This window comes from Melospiza georgiana, chromosome 3, assembly GCF_028018845.1.
Source record: "Melospiza georgiana isolate bMelGeo1 chromosome 3, bMelGeo1.pri, whole genome shotgun sequence".
Classification (NCBI taxonomy): Eukaryota; Metazoa; Chordata; class Aves; order Passeriformes; family Passerellidae; genus Melospiza; species Melospiza georgiana.
In genome coordinates this window covers 26,589,201-26,609,468 of record NC_080432.1, presented here as the reverse complement: position 1 = coordinate 26,609,468, position 20,268 = coordinate 26,589,201, and the positions used below count along the sequence as shown (strand labels likewise).

At 40.0% G+C, this 20,268-nt stretch overlaps 1 protein-coding gene across 4 annotated transcripts in view; it reads left to right on the top strand.

The window, feature by feature from the left end:
* The window catches only part of PELI1 (pellino E3 ubiquitin protein ligase 1), a 46,468-nt gene that overhangs the window by 12,466 nt on the left and 13,734 nt on the right, over window positions 1-20,268 (top strand). Inside the window, exon 1 of one of the 4 annotated variants that reach the window (XM_058020943.1) lies at window positions 12,983-13,123. The exons of the other annotated variants lie outside the window; for them this stretch is intronic. The gene's annotated coding sequence lies outside the window, so the exon portion shown is untranslated. Of the gene's footprint in view, window positions 1-12,982; window positions 13,124-20,268 lie in introns of those variants that run through there. 4 annotated transcript variants of the gene reach the window in all.

Genomic DNA, 20,268 nt, shown 5'->3' with positions numbered 1-20,268 from the left:
CCGACTTTTTAAATTGCACGTGAACTTCTTTTCAGATTTTTCATCTAGAGAATTTGGTAACTACTTCTAGAGTTCCTTTCAAATAGAGCTTTTATTTATCTCTGGGAGAGTTTGATTGAGATAAGCTGCAAAAAGTACAAGTGTGGAACAATACAAACCATTTCTGTTGTCTTGCTGTAGCTATCTGTAAAGGTATTTGTTCTCTAATCACTAAATTTTTTTAAAAGAAGTAGAAGAGAATGCTTTAATTAGTTCATTGGATAATATCTCACTACAGCAACCATAGCTTTTATAAAATGCAGGTTATTAGTGACATGCCTTCTAAACTGTGCCAAAATTACTTTCTCATGCCCTAATGTTGGATTTCTACCTGAGGTTATTTCCAGAGGCTCAGATACAATATTTAGTGCCTGATGAGAGTGATGCCTTCTCCATCCCGTCTCTCTGGACTGTGCACACATGTAGCTCCCCCTCCCCAGATATGAGCTATGCAGTCTTTACTCCAGACCTGCTAACCAGAGTTTTTCAATGAGCTGAGTTTTCTCACTAACTCAAGAGAAACAAATTAATTGTGGGAGTTTCATTAGAGGTTCAGGGAGCTGTGCCTTAAGTTTTGTTATTAGACTGACTGTATAACCTTCTGATGTGGTAGACTTCAAATTCTTGCATTGCTTTCTCTAGCTTTGCCTGTGAATGTATCTGTGGCTTGTTCCCTTTCCTTGGCCCTCTGGTTTGAGGACAACAGCTGCTGCCTTCTCTCAGTATTGCTTGAACCAAAGTAGTAATGTGTTGTGAGAATATCAGCTTTACCTTGCTTAGACCAGTTTGCAAGTGGAGTTAATGTTAGTGAAATTGAGAGTACAAAGGCTGTGATTAATAGTGAGAGGACTTTTGGCACATAACTTTGAAAACGTTTATAGTTTTATTTTACATCTCAGGGGATTGGAGCAAATAGGCGTGAGATGCTAATCATAATAATGTTTTTCATGATCAAAGCTATCAGTACTTCAATGGCTGCTATTTCTGTTTCAACTGCCAAAGTCCTGAAACTGGTTATGAGCAGTCAGTATTGGTGGTTAGCAGCCTGAAACATTTTAGGTATGGGAAATACCACTTCATTATTCAACATGAGTTTGCTGACTTGAATTCATGCTGCATATTTATTTTAGTTCCTGATCAGCCCTGTATTTCACTGTGCCTCTTGATTTTCTGTCGAGTTTCTATCGTGAGTGAGTTCTTAGTCCAAAATGCCTTAACTCTGTCAGTATGTTTCAAGGGGAAGCTCAAGAGATAGTGCAGTATGGTCTAGACCTTTAAAAGTAATGTAGGTGTTACAGCTTTGTTTTATAAACTTGAGAGTCTCCTTGGAAAATGCATTAGGAAGAAGTTTCTGTCTAATGAAACATGGTGGTCAGAGAGGACTTGCTGTGTTCAGGTACTTGTACATAGGCCAAAAACACTTGGAAAAACTCTAGGAAGAGCTGTGAAACAGTGTTGGAGCTGGTGGCTTCAGAAGCTGGAGAGTAGCTGGCATTTATGTGCTTCATCTCTTGAGAGAAGCAGTGCACAACTTAAATACTGTACCTGACAGAGAACATTGTCTCTGATGGCACTGTAATTATTTTGAAGGTCTGGGGCTTATCCAGAATCAGAGGGGTGAATTAAATTACATGTGCAGCCAAGATTTGCTCTAGTACAGTCTTGCATAGTTAGGCTGATAGTGATCTTGCTGATGCTGCTGACTGCAGTTGCCTTCAGTGCAGCTGAATCCTTACTTAGCTGCCTAACTGGGCCCAAGTGTCAGGTTTGGTGAAGTGACCTGGTAGATGATGGAAAACAGAATAGGGGCTTCAATTTCTTAATTTCTTTTCCTTACTTAGCATGCCTTTTCTAGGATTTTTTGGGTGTTTTTTTTGGAACAGTATACTTAGAAACAAAGTCAGTCAGTACAATTGATCATCTGCTAATCAGATGAGGTACAAATCTCAGTTTTATTTTTGTGAAACATTGGGATGGTTTAATATAGTAATAAAAAGAGAGAGAGAGAACTAAGTCTGTTGCTTTGACAGGCAATAATCCTTCCTTGCTGACCAGTACCTTAGCTGTTCCAGCCATGGCATGATGTAGTTTTATTTTTTTAACAATGGCTTTATTTAGATTATCCTTTTAACTAATGGCTTTGGCATGCTTTAAAAAGACACTAAAGGAAGAGTATCTTATTGCAGAATTCCAATCTGGGCTAAACTTACAGGCTGCAAGTATTTTTACTTTTTAAAATTTAATTAGAGAATCTTCATTTGTGACAGTAAAAACCATCTTTGCAGCATGTTGAGTTTGCAGGCATTTACCTGAAAGACTGAAGTTTTGTCAAAGGATTTGGTCTTCTGTATGCTGGAGCTGGTTTAGATTACTCTGTGCATTTGTGGTCAATCAGAGATTTCATGTTGCTTTCAATTAACAAGAAAGCTTTTCTTATGATCTTTAATTTCAGTTGGCTGCCACTTCTCTGGGAGTTTTGACTATGATATTTCAATGCCCCTTTGTGTTAGGCCTTCTGTTATCTCTGCTTAACTTTTGTATTCTGGACTTTTTTTTTTGCCAGTAAAGATAAATCTTGCTGCTTCAGCGTACACAATCACAGTGGTATTGTTTTGGGGGTGAATTGCAGCCTTTCTTTTTCTTATACCATTGTTATGGTCTAGGTAAACTTGTATATTAAAAGTTAAGGAATAAGCACCATGCTCTGTCTTTGGGAAACAAAGATATTTATTTAAATGTATTAATAAAAATAATTAGTAAGTAACATGTGAGAGTTTTCATATTGCTGGATGAGGGAGGATGACTGGAAGAGACAGGACCAGCTGTGAAAAGAAATCCAGTCATTCCTAAACTCAAACCCCTTCATGTTAGGCTCAGTCCTCTTTTTAAAAAGAAAAACCTAGAACAAGTAAAACAGAGTTAGTCCTGCAGCTGGGCTTTGGCAAATCCTAGTACAGCAAATGTGAGGGTGCTTAGTTGTAAGTTTTAATAGCAGAGGCAATAAAATTCAGGTCTCTGTCACAAAACTGGGAATGTGCAGCTGTTCCCAAAAGTGGTGCTTTGCTCCATGGGCACCAAGCTCGAACTCGCAGTACTTGTTGGGCAAGTTTCAGGGCTGAAAGTTTGTGTCAACAGCTACATATCTACATTTTGCCCATAATATTTACATCACTCTTTTGAGTAAATGAAAAACTGTATCTTATTTCTGATATGAGAGGGCTACTATAACTGTTAGATTTTAAGCTTAGGCCACAAATTGGTTTTAAAGTGAAGACTTTTATAGAAAATAGGTTTTTTGTGCTTACCCGTTTTTATTGGTTTTGGGTTTTTAAAAAATTTTCTGCAATTTAAATTAAGTTCCTCCCTTCTAACAAGGAAAAAAGCCTCAGCTTGGAAGTGATTACTAAAATAAAAGTACTTCACCTCAGAAACTAATAAAATTATTGGACCTGATATGTTCCTCATGTTGGTTTTGTAACATTGTATAGTGTTGATAACATGTCAGAGTGGCTGACCTTGCATCTTTTTGTCCTAGCAGTCATGTTTGCACACAAGGAAAACTATTATAAAATTGAGGAGAGCAGGCTTCTGACAGTGCTCTGGTTATTTGTATGGTTCAAGGTTTATTTTGGGGACATTTAATCCACACACTTCCATAAGTGAAATGCTAAAAGTGCAGAATTACTTCACTGTTTTTAAAAGTTGAGGTACAACAGTGGCTGCTAAGCCAGAAAGTGTTTTCTTTCCTTTATGTTTAGAGAATATCTGTTCTACAGCTGGGGTTGATGTTGTTGGAGTGAGACTGAGCATGCTTGAAAATTTGTTCTGCCACTAAGTTGCATTGAGGCAACACAGGGTGAGTGCTAAAGGCAGCTCGGGATGATCAGCCTGAGGATCACTTCATAAAGTCAAGCTGGGTGTCTAGGGTTGAATTGGCTCCAATGACTTTGCCTTATTTGAAGTTCTTTAGGTTTTTCAGTACTTCTGTTGAATAGTTAATTACATAGAAGATATTCCTTAAATGGTTGGGGGGTTTTTTGGTTGTTTTGTTTTACTTTGAATTGGCATTGGTCCAGAAGCTTGAATGTGTCAGACATCTCCGTTGAATCTGGGTAGTGTCTTCTTAACTCGTTTTAAGGCTGCCCATGGCGGTTCATTACCTCTGAGCCTTCTGCTCTCCAAAGGGATGGCAGGAGGCATCGCTAAGCACAACAGTAACACATGACAAACAGCAAAGTTTTTACAAACCTCTGTGAATAGGTGTGAACGAGGCACCACCGCTGAGCTGTGAGTAGCTATTAGCAATTTGAAACAAAGTTCACAAACAGTATCAGTCAGATAGGGCCAATCTGCCCTGCAAAGCTTGCAAATATCACTTCTGAGGAGCCAGGTTTCTTGGATGAATCGGTCTGCACCGAATGGCGGAATGAAAGGGGCAAGTGGAATGGCTCCTCCAGACTAGACTGCTGCTGTTAACTTTGCTGTGCTACACAAACGGGGCCTAAGGTTTCTGTGGGAGACACCCACACAGGCAGTGTATGGGTTAAAGTGGAGGCTTCTCAGTCTCCTTCCAAAGGTTCAGAAAGGAAGAAATCTGTACTATATTAGCCAGTCAGTGTGGTTAATAAATAAGTGGTGCTGTAAATCATGTGAAATTTATTTCTAAACTCTTGAAAGTACTCCTGTGTTCTGAACTGTCTGGTACTGTTCAAAAATCACTTGGTTGTAGTGCTGTCAGAACTGCTGGTTTCTGTGGCTGTATGCACTTTTCAGTGTATTTGCCCAACAATGTTTCTTATTTCCTGAATGGAAAAATTCTTCTTTGAGAGAAAACAAGTAATTCTTTGCACAAAGCCTGCCTCTCGAGGCATACAGGTACAAAGTGCAGAGCAGAGGTCATTACTAGAAGTGAGTTTGCAATTGTGAAGATACTTGTGCATGTCAGAAAAATGCCTGAAAGAGAAAGAAATGTAGATTTGATTTCATGCTTGTGTTAGTTCAAATCTAGCTCCATCTTTAACTGTTCAACCTTTTTTTTTTTTGTGCTTTGGAGGCGTCTCCAGGTAGCTTTGAAATATGAGCTGGTAAGTACAGAAAGCCAGAGTCCTGACCAACATAGAGCTTTAAGCATGGGTTTTTGCTTAGTGTTTTGGGATGTTTTTTTTTGGTTTTTTTTCAGAATAAATTGTTCAGCTGTTTTGCTTGAACATTTTATGTCAAATAAATAAACTGTCACTAGTTGATGAGAAATATGCTGAACTTGTGTTCTCAAACCTCAGTTTTAAGAGTCTTAGTTTCTAGGCCAAATTTTGAAGGTTTATATTCACACAGAATTCTGCTGTGGAATTCTTTTGGATCAAGGAAGAACATTTTTTGTCTTCAGGAACACTTTCTTTGCTGGTAGAATTACAGAGTCAAAGTGCTGCCTTGCTGATGTAATTGCACTAGAGTTTGCAATGTGGCATAGCATCATTGAAAATGGCAGGGCAGTCCATGAAACTACAGCTGAACTTTCTAACACTGCCTCACAATGGGTGCATCACTTTGGCAGTTGCTGGAAAAATGTTCTGCCGCAGTGCCTGTCACTATCCCTGTACTTGACCAACCTAAAATTACTTTTGTCTTCATCTGCTAAATTTTGTTTGACATATGCTGAGTAGACAAGAAGCAATACAGATTTCAAATGCCTGGCTCTTTTGAAAACAAACAGACCACTCTCTTAGTACCAAAAGGCCTTTGCTTATCTTTTATGACCCACACTCTTGGGAAAATTTCTTCTTCCAGTTGTAACTGAAGGCTGTACTAACTTAAGGTTCCCATATTGAGCTAGATACCCTCCCTTTGTAAAAGTAACATTTTTCTTTGGACATAGAAAATTGAAAATTTGAAACTAGTGATAACCTTGAAAACCTGCAACTGTAAATCAAATGTGGAACATAATGATTTCCTTAGCTGTTAATTAAAACCTGAACATAGAGTCAGACCAAAGTCCTTTGGGTCCCTATAGAAATTGTACATCTCCATGGTTGAGGTATTCTCTCCTGGGCTTTTTTTGCTGGGAATATATTTGGCACATTAATACCAAACATTGCAAGTGACAGGAGCCCAGAGTTGCTACCAGTTCTCCCTTGTACTCTAAAGAAATAACTGTATTATTTCTGTCTCAGCCAAGGAGTAGAATTTAGGGATGGCATCTCTAGCACTGAACTGCTACTATTTGGGAATGACCTTTTTTTTGTTAGGTGTTAGTGCCTGCCTAAAGTGCAACTGCCTGTTTATTTTTATAAGCAATAAACCTCTTAACCAAATTGGATTAGAAGTGTAGGGAGTAAAGTATTGTGCCTGTATATGCTAAATCATGCATTGCCTGTGAGATTAGAAAGGAAAGAAAAAGACCTGATCAACTGGCATGGGATTTTTTTTCACTGAGCAGTAACAAACTGTGAACAGGCAGGGGTCCAACACCAGAATGTATTGGACCTGTATTGTTTGAATTCCTGGCTGTAGGATGTGATGCACATGAGAATTTAAGAGTGCAAAAAGTTAGTTTTGTGTTTATGTCTAAATGCAAGTTGTATTAGCATAAAAGCTGGTTCACCTTAGTTTTTAAGGGGCAGCTTTTAATGTATCAAGACATATTTCATTATTCCTCTATTAGAAACCTATTGCATGTGACAAGTAATCAATTCTTATTCTCTTGGGTACTGCCTAAAGTAACATTTGTTCTGTACCTGAGCTCACAAAACAGTATTTATTCCTAGAAGGATGTCCTTGACAGTCAGAAGTACAGGAAGCAGAGGTGCTGAACCCCATGTGTTGGTACAGGGCTGTGACAGCTCCAGCAGCCCCTGTGCAAAGCTGACCCTTGGCTTGCAGGGAGCAGGCAGCCCTCCCACAGCTCTCAGAGGAACAGAGGTCATGTGCAAGTGCTGGAGGTGATGTGTTTAGAAAGGACCCAGTTTTGTACCTTGTCTAAAGACTGTCTGGAGTTTGAAGTGAGGGGGAAGAATGTAGTAGGATGACTGTTTAATAGCAGTGATTTGCAAAATACTCAGGTATGAACTATGGACTTGGGACACTGTCGTGCAGAAGTGAGGGGAGCTGTTTTGAAGTTATCCAGCCCTTTTTTTACCAGAATTGCTGAGGGACTACAGTCAAAATGGCGAGTGTCAAGAGTTTAGTAAGTGTGGTTAGGAATTTAGAATAAAGCAGAGGGCAGTTGGATAGGTTTGACTTTTTGCTTCATGATCTCTTTGAGGTAAACATATTTGCCTTCTTGTAAGAGATCCATTTGTGTGATGTGGAAGTTGATTAGAAATTGTACTGAATAGTTTTTAAACAAAGCCCCTCTTAACATAATTTTTCTCTAGAATGTGAGTGTGGGGAGATAGCCAGTTATAGCTGAATTTCTATAACTGAATACTTTTCCTATCTTTGTTTGCTAATCTGAATGAATAATCTAACATGAAATATTTTTCATCACTGAGATAAAGATGTTTTTCAGAACAGAAAGTGTTACTACTTCTAACAACTATCTTAGAATTCTCTCTAAAGTCCATGGTCAAGTGATCTGGCTTTGTGGGAATGAAAAATTTCAGGTAATGCAGGTTCTGCTATAACCTTAAAGACTTTGCAAGTACAAAAATCATGTCTTGGAAATGAATTAAAATTGGGCCTCCCTTTTTGTATTTAGGGGAAACCATAATACCTGAAGCTCAGTGAATCTGTGTTCTGATGCTGAAAGTTTGCTAAACAACATCTAAAAAATTCTTTAAGGAAGTGCTTGTGCATAGCTAAGATTAATTCAACCAGAAATTGTCCTAGAGAACTTAAAAAGAAATCTTTTACAGTAGCTTTTTTCCAGGTACCTCAGAAATTAAAGTTTACTGTCTTGGAAAGAAGCCTGGTGCAGCTACATCTGTATGGCTTGCATCAGTTTGACCTTTCTGGAAACAAATGTGCTTTCCTCAGAATTAGGCTTTGCCTATCATTCTTTCAGTCTTGAATTTTTAGGAATTCAGCACATCTGATGCTTCAGGTGGTACTTGAAGCCAGGTGAAGAACCATCTGTCCTGGTTTCAGCTGGGATAGAGTTAATTTTCACAGCAGCTGGTACAGTGCTGTGCTTTGTGTTTAGGATGAGAATAGTTTAAATGCACTGATGTTTTGCTGAGCAGTGCTTGCTCTGAATCAAGGACTTTACAGGGTTCTGTGTTCTGCCAGTCAGGAGCTGCACAAGAAGCTGGGAGGGAGCATGGCCAAGACAGGTGGCCCAGACTGGCCAAAAGGTTTCCCATAGTGGACATCATGCCCAGAATTATAAACTGGGAGAGTTGGCTGGGAGGGGCTGGCTGCTGTTCATGGATGATCTGGGCATCAGGCAGTGGGGTGGTGAGCAACTGTGCATCACTTTTTTGGGCTTCCTTTCTTTCTCTTTTATATTGTCTCCCTTTTCCTTACTGTGTTTTTAGTTTATTTCAAATACTTAATTGTTGTTATTGCAACCTGAGTGTTTTACCTTTTTTTCCCTGACTCTCTTGCCTTTAACACCAGCCAGGGGAGGTGTGAGCAATCTGCATGGTACTTGGTGGCTGGGGTTGGTTAAACCACAACATTGTTTAAAGAGTAGCTTAATCCCCAAATGTCTTACTTGGGCAACAGTTGCTGTGTTGAATTGCTCATTGGGACCCATTTCTCTTGTGGAGGACTTCCCTGCTGCAGTTGAGGAACAGGCTCACAGAGATGTAAGGGTGGAACAGGACTTCATAAGAAATGCTCATTAGGTTTGTCTAATGGCAAAGTGTGACTCCTGTGATGGGAAATGCTTCTGTGCAGTGTGATGACTTGTTGCCACTCTATAACTAGGCTACTTCCATCACAAATTGCTCCACAGCTGCTTAAGGATCACCATGGCTGGATGAGCAGCATTTTAGAGCTGGCAAATCTGTTTGAAGGAGACTTTGTTGTGCCTTAAGAATTCAAGATTCTATTTAGATCTTCTACTCAGCTGTCCTGCAATTCTAATTAATCTCTCCTACCCCTTCCAGAAGTGGTCAGTGTAGAAGAGTTCATAAAGTACCATCTACCCTTCATGTCACAGAAACTTGAGATGCAGAAAAGGGTTCTTATCTGGAAGCTGTAGCTATAACAATGGACCTTTGTTTTCTTGGCCCTTGTAGGAACTTTCTTACTTCTTGCTATAAGCCACCACACAGTAGTGCAGGGGATTAGGTCATTTCCTTCCCTTCTCCTCTTCCTGCAGATTATTTGATTAGCATTTCTATTGTATACTCTAAATAGCATGTTCTTGGCTTCAGGCTGGTCCCCCCCCCCTATAATCTCTTTAAAACACTGTAGTATGAATTTTTATTAGTAGCATGACATGGGAACTCCTTGCACAGAGATTACATGTGACATAACACAGTAAAAGATTAATGAGACTGGTAAATCAGGAATCTTCCCTTCTTTCTTCTTCCCTCATGCACCTGAGATTAGGCTTCTGGGAACCCCCTAACAGTGCTGATGCCTTAGAATGCATGAAATATATTTTCTTATTTGGATATCATTAGCTTTGATCAGAGTTCAGCCCCTGACTTCATGGGAAACTGAGTTCAGGTTGTGTATAGTGTATGTTCAATGTTCAGCATTGAGTGTACAAATATACCTCCCCTGTGGGATCATTACATGTCCTAGTCTTCCACCAGCTGTTTTGCTCCCATTTCTCAGTGTTTCCTTTCCTTCAGTCTCTGCTTTAATATAGCCTATGTACAGTAATTTCAAGCTCTTATGCTGCGTGGGGTTTTTAGTCCACTCCTTGCCTGTTTCATTGAATAAAATTATCAATAGGTTGTTTAGAATGTCAGTCTTGAAAGGCACTAATATTCTGATAAGGTTACCTCCAGCATGAAGAGTTTGCCATTCAGGTTTCTTGCCTGTCTGGACACTAGAGGCCATGGTGTTGCCCATTGCCCCTGTGTGTAAGGCTGTTAAGCTCTTTTTAGCTGAAGCAGCTAGAAATGCATCTTCCTCTTCAGAGCTCATGGAGAATGTCATGTGAAATCACGTAATTGTATCAAACTGTACAGCATCTGTTTGTGAGTCAGACAGAAGAACATGACGATAGAGCTCTTTATTTCTTTCAACTTCAAAGAAAGAACCTCCCCTGCAGTTCAGCATCACTTCATAAAATTAGCAGTGATATCTTGGGCTACAGATTGCATTGTTGTAGTCTGGCATGGTATCTGTACTCCAGGAGAAATCAGCTAGTTCGCCCACCGACTGCATGCTGGAGGCATTTCATTCCAGTCCTCAAGGCATGGTGTAGTTCTTGTGATTCTGTGAAAATCATTAAAGCCTCCTTACCATAAAAGTGAGGGGCAGTGCTGACACAAGAACAGCTGAGTAGAGCATGGCTGTGAGTAAACACAGGCAGGGAGACAAAGCGGTTCAAACTCTCTTGGATGAGATACAGAGGCAGCCACACAGAAGTGTGCCTAGGGGCAAAGTAAACCCTCAAAAAACCTGGATTAAGATGGGGCATGATTAGCTATGAAAAGGACATTGTGTGGTGTTGCTTGATTGCTCCAGAGGGTCACTAATATGAAGGCCAGTAAGGATTGTTTTCTGCAGGAGGCTGGTTGGGGTGGTAGAAAGCAAATCCACCTGCAGCTGCTTCTTAGGTGGCTGCAGCATAAAGTAATCTACAAGCTTATTAACCTGAATGCTGAACAGCTCTGCATCTGAAAAATAAAGAATGTCTGGGAATAAAGGAGTTCTAGAAGCAAATTAGTCTACAAGTTCTGCTTTTCAGGGTGTTCTGAAATGGTACAACTCCAGTTTTACAACTTGTGTGAGAAAAGTAATGCGGCTTAGAAGTGGTCATACAGATGTAACTAATCACTGTGGTTAAATACCTGAATACAGAGCACCTTTTGTACTCTTGGTGCCATATCTGTGTGTTAAGTGATACTAATGCAGTCCTGATGTGGTTTTCTTTTTTTTTTTTTTTTCCTTTTAAAACAAAATCACAAAAGCAACCCTTAGCCTTGATTAAAACAGCGTTCAAGCTGCCAACTTTGTATAGGCTGGGACAAAACAGTAAATACTTAAAAATGATGGGGGAGGTGGGGTGGTGTGACTCCTCCACCACAGTAAAAATTGCCATTTTAAGGATCTACACATTTCCAGTGAAAAAGCTGGGATTGTATGCCAGTGGCATGAGGCTGTTGATTTTTGGCTGGAAAGAGGATTCCCTTAGAACCTAAATCTCAAGATCAGGCTTGATGAGTCTCTGGTGTTTCTGTTGAGATGGATGCAGAAGGTCCCTATCCCTTCATTTGCATTGGTATAATGGGATTACAGATTAAACATGAACAGATAAGCAAATTTATTTGGGTTGAAATAGTTGGAGATTTGTGTGTGGTTTTGGTTTTTCCCTTAGCCCCTTGCCAGTTTAGTAATCTGATAGCTGTGATAATGACCATAGCATTTCAGAGCAATGTTCAGTCCTGTGGTTTTTTTGTCAGCCAGAAGGGTGGAAATGAGGGAACACCTGTACATCAGTGTTTCTCCAGGCACTTTCCAGTGTTCAGCAGCTGTGGCTCAAGCACTTCTGTGGAGCAAGTTGGTATCTTTGTACTTAGTAATCTATGGTACGAGGGAAAAAAGTATCTTTGAGCCTATGTATAGTTTTATTATCCAGAATAAGCTATGACAAGGTATTCTGCAGCTAAATTTTTGGGTAGGTGACAAGATCCTGTAACAGGACAGCTGTATTGTATTACTGAGGGGGAAGTTTGCTGTGGAGTACAGGTTGAGAAGAGAGAAAACAAAGATGCATTCACCCTGTTCTCAGCTGTAAAGCTGACTTCTGTGGAGCTGCAGCTTATGTTGTGTTATGGCATTATGAACAGAAAAGCTGTTTTGATAGCTCCTAGGTTTGAGTGTTACCCAGTGGCTATACTGTAAGGTGAACTGGGAACAGTTCTGTTTAAAAAATAACAGAGCAGATAAACCAACTTTGAAACATTGACAGGTCAGTCCATAAAATTGTGTTTAAAAGAGTGGGGTCGCAAGCCAAGGAGGGAGCAGCAAGAGTCACATGTACAACATGGAGATGTGAAATGTCAGGCTCTATCTACATTGCTTGAGCCAGGGTAACCATCTACCCCTTCTTCACCCACTACAGCTGTGATATAAAACTTGATGTAAAGGTTAAGCTGTCATATCGTGATTGCAGCAGCCTCACAGCATTTGCATGATCAATTCCACGAGGTAACTTGGAAGCTGTGGTGACTTGATCACCACTTTATGGCTCAGACATTTAAATTATCCCACCCACTGGCTTGATGCAGTGATTTTGGTGTTGGTGGAATGAGAAATGAGCTCATAACCTGGTCTGGCACATGCAGATTTGCCTTTCTAAATGTGCATCCTACAGGTCTGAGCTGTTTTAGAATCATTGGCTGTGACAGTCCAGTACACACCGGTGGCATCTGCAGATGTGTCATGTGTCCAGTCCTACAGTATTAGTGAAAACAGAGATAGCAATGCCTGAACAGTTTCTGCTGGTACATTCTCAGTGTATTAAGAAATTACTCTTTGTGTGGGAGGCGAGGAAAGCTAGCTGGGCTAATAAATTATGGTTAAAAAAAAAAAAGAAAAGGTATAGCATGCATGGGTACAGTTATGTAAGAGAAGGAAATAAATCAGTGTTTCTCTGAGAAACTCATCTGCAGAGCTGCCAGGCAATTGGGCTGCAGTATTGTTCTCAACACACCCTCTGCTTCCTCTTTTCCTTTTTGGGGCCAGGGATGGATGAATTGATGGAGCAGGAGCAGGATGCTGGTTCTGCCTCCAGCCAATGCTGTGTGGTGCCGTGCTTACGCAAGGCAGAGCCGGCCCCTCCGGAGGCAGGAGGTGCTTCCCACGGCTGAAGTAAAAGCACACAGAGCAGCCACTCAGTCTGGCAGTTGCTGGGGGTTTAAAGGAGTTGGTGGATTTCAGCCGATTTTAAACAAGATCGGAGGGTTGGGTTTTTTTCTTCTCCACTGTGTAGGAATACTGCAAGGACACAAATATCCTGGTAAGTGCTCTGCATGCTGTCACTTTCCCTTCTAATGTGGTATTGTTTCAGTCTCTCTTCTAAAAGTCTCCTCAGTTGCAGTGGTTTTCAGTGATGCAGTGGAAAGGAAATCTGAGAGCAGGCAGTGTCTCTGCAGGCTCCCCTTCCACCTCAAAGAGGCAGAGACATTCAAAGTGCACAGCATAGTAAGTGTTGTTTGATCATAAGAAATGTCAGTCACTTCTCATTTTTTGGGTGTAGAGCAAGGTGCCTTAAAACTGCCATTACCTAACAAAATTGTACCAAGGGCAATTTCTCACAGAGCTCTTGAATATTTCTGTTGTCTAAACTGGGAAAAAGGCTTTAAATGTAACTAGCTCCTATTTTTGTAAGATGATAGAGATGCTATGTGAAAAGGCTTTAGTGTAATACAAACAGCTATTTAGCAGATACTTTGGTACATGAGCTGCCTTATCAAGAAGTCAGAGGCACATAAAAAGCAAAACTGTAATGTTTGGGCATGTAGAACAAGAAGTAATTGTGGTTTTTTGCAAGCCCAGGCTCCTCAGCCGTATTTTCCTGTACAGGTGCATCAGACAGTAGGTTTTCCTGAACTTGAAAAGCTCTATTGCTTTGTGTAAGAATAAGATGCCCCTGCTTTGGTCTAAACTTTTAGGAAGTTTTACTCTTGCGGCTGACTCTAAGTGAAAGTTGGGACTGCCTTTTTTTTTCTTAAGGTAATATTGTGAAATTATTCTGAAGCAGTGGAGAAGGACAACATTAAAGGTTTCCAACTGTAGAGTTCTCTGCAGCAGAACTATGCTTCTGTACTAGTATTGTGTGAAGTTTTTTTCTTTTCTGTTTGTATTTTTGCAAGGCACTCTCTGAAGATACAAACAGGTATGCTGTGGCTAATGAGCACCTGATGTTCTCCCAGCATGCCTCTATGTAGTATTATTTTATGGCTTTTTCGTACAGGTTACAGATTACAAATAAACTTCATTTGATAATCTGAATGAAATTAAAATAAAATAAAAACTTTTTAGCCTAGTTTATGCTAACAGGCAAAGTGCAAGCTGCAAATGAATCTTGTGGAGCAGCTTGTGTGAGTAAGGTAGTTCTGGCAGGTGGTTCAGTGATGGAGCAGGGACGAGCCGTGGTGGGACCGAGGCTCCGCGCGTTGTCACCGCTGCACCTGAAAGGGGCAGGGGGGGTCAGGCTGTGTGTAGATGGAGCAGCTTAACTGGTGGAGAACTTTCTCAGCTAATTAAGGATACAGATAATGTTGCAGTGACAGCTTTAAAATAGACACCTTGTGCTAAAAGACAAATGTTTTTGGCTTCCCACACGCAGTCTGAATTACATCATTTATAACCCGTAGGAGGTTATCGTGGTTTCCTCAGGGGAGGATCAGCTGTTACTTTTCATAACTGCAAAAAAATTCGGGACTATTTCTTTTTCCAAGGGAATATTTTCAGGATTGATTTTTGTCATTCTGTTGGAGTGGATCATTATTGATTACATAAAGCCTCCAGTTTTAATAGACCCAGCCACATTCTCATGTCATCAACAGTAGTTCAGAATAAAGGAACTGAGGTTAGCAGAGGTCTGACTGAAATCAGAACCCTGTGCTTAGATGGATTTTTTCAGTCTTCTGAAGAGGAATGCTATTTTTAAGTACTATCATAAAGCACAGATTTTCATATAGGTGCCTATAATAGAAGTCCTATTCTAAAACACTTCCCTTGTTTATTGAGCAAGGTTGCTTGTCCTCAAGGCGCTGTTCCTGTCTTTCCTGAAATTGCTGAGAGCTTGTCAGACCTGCTTCTGTGGCTGGAACAGAACTTCAAGCAGAATGCTAGACACCAATTCAACCAGAACTGCTGTTTCTTAGACTGGACAAAATTAGCTGTGGCCTTAGAGCAAAACAGTAGATTTTCTCTTGTCTTTATCAAGTTAATGCCCCTTTCAGAGTGTCCACAGACAATGGGTTTTTGTGTGTGTATATGCTCTGACTCACATGACTTTTTTCCAGGCTGACCAGCCCACTAATGGCAGGTGTCCATGGTAAAAAGATGCTTTCTTTCTGTTTGTGACAACAAAAAACTCCTCTATTGAGGTTTTACAGATGTTCTCAATGCATAGTAGTAGATAGCTGTTGCATTGGTTTGTGCTTGATGTCCTGTGCAGGATCAGCTGCTTGCTCATTTCAGAACTTGGCCTCATTGTCTTGTTTTTGATATCTTGTTTTTGTCTTGCTTTCATATCATAAGACACTTGTGTGTCTATAGGGGATGACTAAGCTTATTCTGAGTTACAAAAGAAAAGGTGTACAGTATAGACTAAGGAAATAATAAGCCATACTAAAGCAAAAGGCTGGACTGATACTCCATGCTCCCAAGGCTTATTCTTGGGGATTTTGATGCTGAAAAACTCCCTTTTCTAGAAATAAGAAAATTAAATTTCCTTCCTATAAAAGGTAGTGAATGACTATTGATCTAAAGTGACAGGCATTTAAATTGCACTAACAGATGCATCACTATAACTTTCCTGTGCATCTGTAGTGAAGGATGCAAGCTGTACACAGAATGTGGCTAATCTCAGAAGTGGAGTCCAAAACCTAATGATGGTAAAATTGCAGGTGTGTGTGGGAAGGAAACATGAGCTTGTTTTGAATTGTAAACTGGGAGAAGTGTTAAAACTGGGAGATAAACACATGTTCTCTTTACCCAGTGATCACTTCAGTAAAAACTATTTTAATACAAGCTTGCAAAATTATTTATAGAAAAAACAGTTAAAGGAGAATAACTTTCCAGTGGTGAACATTTCTTCACCCACCACGTAGAAGAAAGTGATTTCTCAACCATTGTCTCAGCTTTCAGAAACAGTGATGCAAGGACCCGATTCCTTGTTGCTTGTGCCAGTGCAGATCAGTAACATTATTGATACTGTTTGTGAAACCTGGCGAGCTGGGCTTGGTGGGAGCACGTACTCAAACAACCAGTTGGTCTGCTGGGAGTCACTGACTGTGGGGTTTTGGGTTTGGGTGGGTTTTTTTGGTTTTTTGAGTTTTGGTACTTTTCTGTTGGTGGTGCTTTTGCTTTTTTTTTTCCTTGTCTCTGATTACCTATTGCCTCCTCCTTCCATGCTTGCAGATACCTTCATCTTGAGAGACTAGTATTCTGTACAGCTTGTTTGTGTCTCTCAGTGACTTAACTTTAGTATTCTGGTTGTTGAAGTCTGGAAATCAATGTTTTTTCCTTTGTAGTGGTGAGATGTAACCATAGAAGAGATTATGCAGTGCTGAAATACTGTACATGTATTCAGAGGATTTTGGTTTCTGATCTTGCAGTCACAGGAGATTTGCCTTGTGGAAACTGGAGTGATAAAGAGCTTAAATGTTTAAGTGAATATTGGCAAACTTAGGTCCTACTTGTGTATTCTCAGGTATTGTCACACTATTCAATGTGAATTGTTTGTTTGCAGTAGGGGTTTTAAATCCAAATAAAGCTGTAGACACTAACGTGTAAATCTTGAGGGATAAGGACAAAATCTTGTTTCATTGGTAATGGAGTTACTTTCAATTTATGTCTAGCTGGTCAAAAGTGCACTTCAAGTGCATATTCCAGTTGCTTGATAGAATTGTGTGGACTTCTTAAAATTAATTGTATTCCTGGAATAATTTAGGTTGGAAGGTTATCTGGTTCAGTCCCTGGACTCAAAATGGGACTGGAGTGCCTTTGATCAGGCTGTTCAGAGCCACATGCAGCTGATCCCTAAGGATGGAGATTGCACAGGCTTTGTGGACTGAGGGTTTCTCCCTTCCATAATAACTAATCAGGATTTTCTGTGTTGTAGCTTGTTTGTTGCCTCTTGTTCTGCCACTGCATCCCTGTCAAAAGGACTAGATTCCATTTTGTCCCCATTCCCTCTGCTTTAGCACAGAATTGCTCAGGAAAGAGCTGTATGTGAGAATTGTAAGGGTAGTCAGTGCAAAACTGCAAAAAAAATAAAAACATCAATACATAAAATGTCTTGTGCTTTATTTCTAAAAGAAAAAAAAAATCCAGACCTTAAAATATGTAGATATAGAATATAAATATAATATTATAAAAAGGGAGGGGGAAGTTCCCATTTTTTGCATCTGAATCAGCATATTTTTATTTTAATCTATTCATTGACAGAGGACTTCTTTCTATACTGTGTAAGTGGTTTTCTATGCAGTATTTTAGAAAAGGGCCAGTCTGGCACTAGCTGCAGTTGCTAGCAGCCTATAATGCTGGCTCTGTGTTTAGAAAATGATGGTAATTTATTACAAAGAGACTTTTATTCCTGTATTTTTAGCTTTCAGCCGAGTGTTTAATGAATCTCTGCCTGGGCTCATTGAATTTATGTTCTCCCCTCCCCCGCCCCATTTTAACCATTAAGATGCTGCAATTCCAGAAGCTGTACTTGGTCTACAAAATAGCAAACTGAATTCACAAGGTGCTGTGCCTTACTGCAAACAAAATCTGAAGACTTGCTGAAGCAACTAAAGGCTGGTTATGAGTGAGTCTGATGACCAGGAAAGGCAGCTGAATGGTTGCAAATGACTGGTTAAGCTAGAGCTGATAGTTCCAAACCAACCAGAAGTCATCTGTCTCTGTCCCCCGTGGAAAATGATGTGCTCAAGGGAAGGGAGCTCTTAACCTCACCTACTCTGAAGTGTTGTCTGGGAGGGGATAGCCTGGATGCAGGGACCAGTGTTTGCATCAGACAGGAGAGACTACAATGACTTTTCCTTCTACTGGAATGGAGTCAGAAATCTGTGGCTTGCTTTCTCAGCTGTTGTAGTCTTTGCCTTCTGTGGCTTTGGTGAGTCCTAGAGAGCAGGAAGGCTTGTCAGGAACCAGACTTACATTACTCAAACAAATTTTAAATGCTTTTCTCAGTTCAGTTGTCACTTTCCAGTCCTTCAAAACAGTTGCGTGTGATAGTATCGAGCATTGAACTTTCTGTTGCTCCCAGAGGAACCAGTGTTGAGAATAAAAATATTACCTGTGCATGAATTCTTCCTGTTCCAGTTTCCTATTTTTGACACTGAAGAATTTTGCCTGACACCCATTGTGGTTTGGGGCTAACTGCAAACAGTTGTGCTTGCCTTTAGCCATCCAAGTTGCTTTGCTCTCAGTCTTTTCAAATCCATGGTGCAGGACTATGCAAAGATAAGCATTTTCAGGCTTTGGTCTCTTCTCTTTAGCAGAAGCAGAGATCTTGACACGAAATGTTTGCTGCTGCCAGTTCTATGATTTCTGGAAGAACATTGGGTGAGATGGAATCTTGTACTTGACGTCTTATTCCTTATCAGTGTTGAATGTTCTTGGATGAGTTTAGAAGAGTCTGTTGTTCAGAGCTTTCTCCAATGAAGCCTGTTCCCCTGATGTCTGAAAATGCTGCAACAAGAAGCAGCAAAAATGTAATTTGTGTGTATTTTGCTCAAACGTTGGTTCCTTAGTTATATACTGGCCCTTCAGAGCCAATTTGTCTTTTTAATTAGCCTTTCCTAACTTTTTGAAGAAAAGTAGTACTCTAGAAATAAAAACTGTTTAGGTTACACTACAAGAGAAGGCCCATTATATATTTTGGTTGATCCTTTTCTTCTACTCAACAGTTTTCCTTCAAGTAAGTTCTTCACTCAGCTTTAAACGATTCATAAGCCTGCACTATTTCAGGAGTGGGGATGTTATCCCATGGCAGGTTAGACTCATCTCCAGTGGAACAGCCCTTGAGTTTTATTCACAGACATGCAATTTCCCTTGGACTGATCTTCAGGACCTCACTGGAAAGATATAATTGGGCTTTGTTATTTCTGGGGACAAAAATATTTTCCCTTTGGGTGCAGTGCACCAGGCCAATCACACTGGATGAGAAGTAGTGTGTATGTTGGACTGATTTTTTTTTTTTTTTAGGAATACTGAATCTTGTATGTACTTGAGTTGAAGTAATCTGGGGGTGTAGTAGTTGTGAAATTTATGTGAAGCTCATAAAGGTTCTGAGATGTATTTGAAAAAAAAATGAAGTTCAAACATTTCAGCCAGACTTTTGAAGGGGGATGAGCAGGCTGTGTTGTTAATGATGGCTCTAGATTTCTAACACTCAAACCTTCCTTAAGTTTAGTAAGAAGTGGATTTCCATCATGTGCAAAGTAAACTTGAGTGGATTTCTTTAAATGTAAAGGAAAAGAAAATGTTTTAAGGAGGAGCTGAGCAATAGATGTGGGACATCTTTCCTTGTACTGAGAATTTCTGTATAACTCCTTGTATTGCTGAAGTCTGTCCCTGGGAACTGCTGACCCCTTTTATTGTTTCTGCTCAGTTCTCTGGTCACTTGTGCAGGTAACACATTAGAGTCTCCTTGAACTGTTCACATGTTATTTTCCTGAGGCTTTGAAGTTTACTCAGACATGTAGTTTTTTTTTAGTTTTCCATTAAAATTGTTCCCTTGGATAAACAGAAAAAGAGGAGAAGCTGTACCAAACCTGTTGTTATACTAATGGCTTAAGTTATTTAAATGTTTGCCTTCCTACTTTCTCTAAGTGAAAGAATTAGCTCTTTAACAGTTATGTGGGGTTGTACTATTTAAATCTTTGGTTATTGTGGCATGATGTTTCTTAGTTCTATGCTGGTTCCTTATAGGCACTGCTGTAGTTTCATGGCAGTATTTCTTGTGAGTTTTTAAATGTGAAGGCAGAGGACAAGTGTTGGCCAAGATGAAATTAGTTGCATGTGAAGAAGACTGAGTTGCAGGGGGGAGGCTGTTCAGGAGATCAATATTCAAGTAGTAAATAGGTTAATCATGTGAGGAGGAGATGAGATCTCTCAGAAGACACCTGTACAAGCAAGTATAATGCAAGAAGATCTTAAAACAAGAAATGCTGAAGTTGATTGTAAAAATACTTCATAGAAAATACATTTTTATATACAGATAAATCATGAAGAAAGTAGAAGTACTTCAGAAGGGAAATGTGTCTAAGGAACTGAGCACTATTAAGCACTAGGATCTGTGTAGTTCAATATCAATGTCAGAAAAGCAGCCCTGAGGTGTGTTCACAGGCACATAGCTTGAGTGTGGTGCTTTGCCCCAAAGTGGGGTGTGGTGCCAGGAGATGATGAGGGCCCTGGAAGACA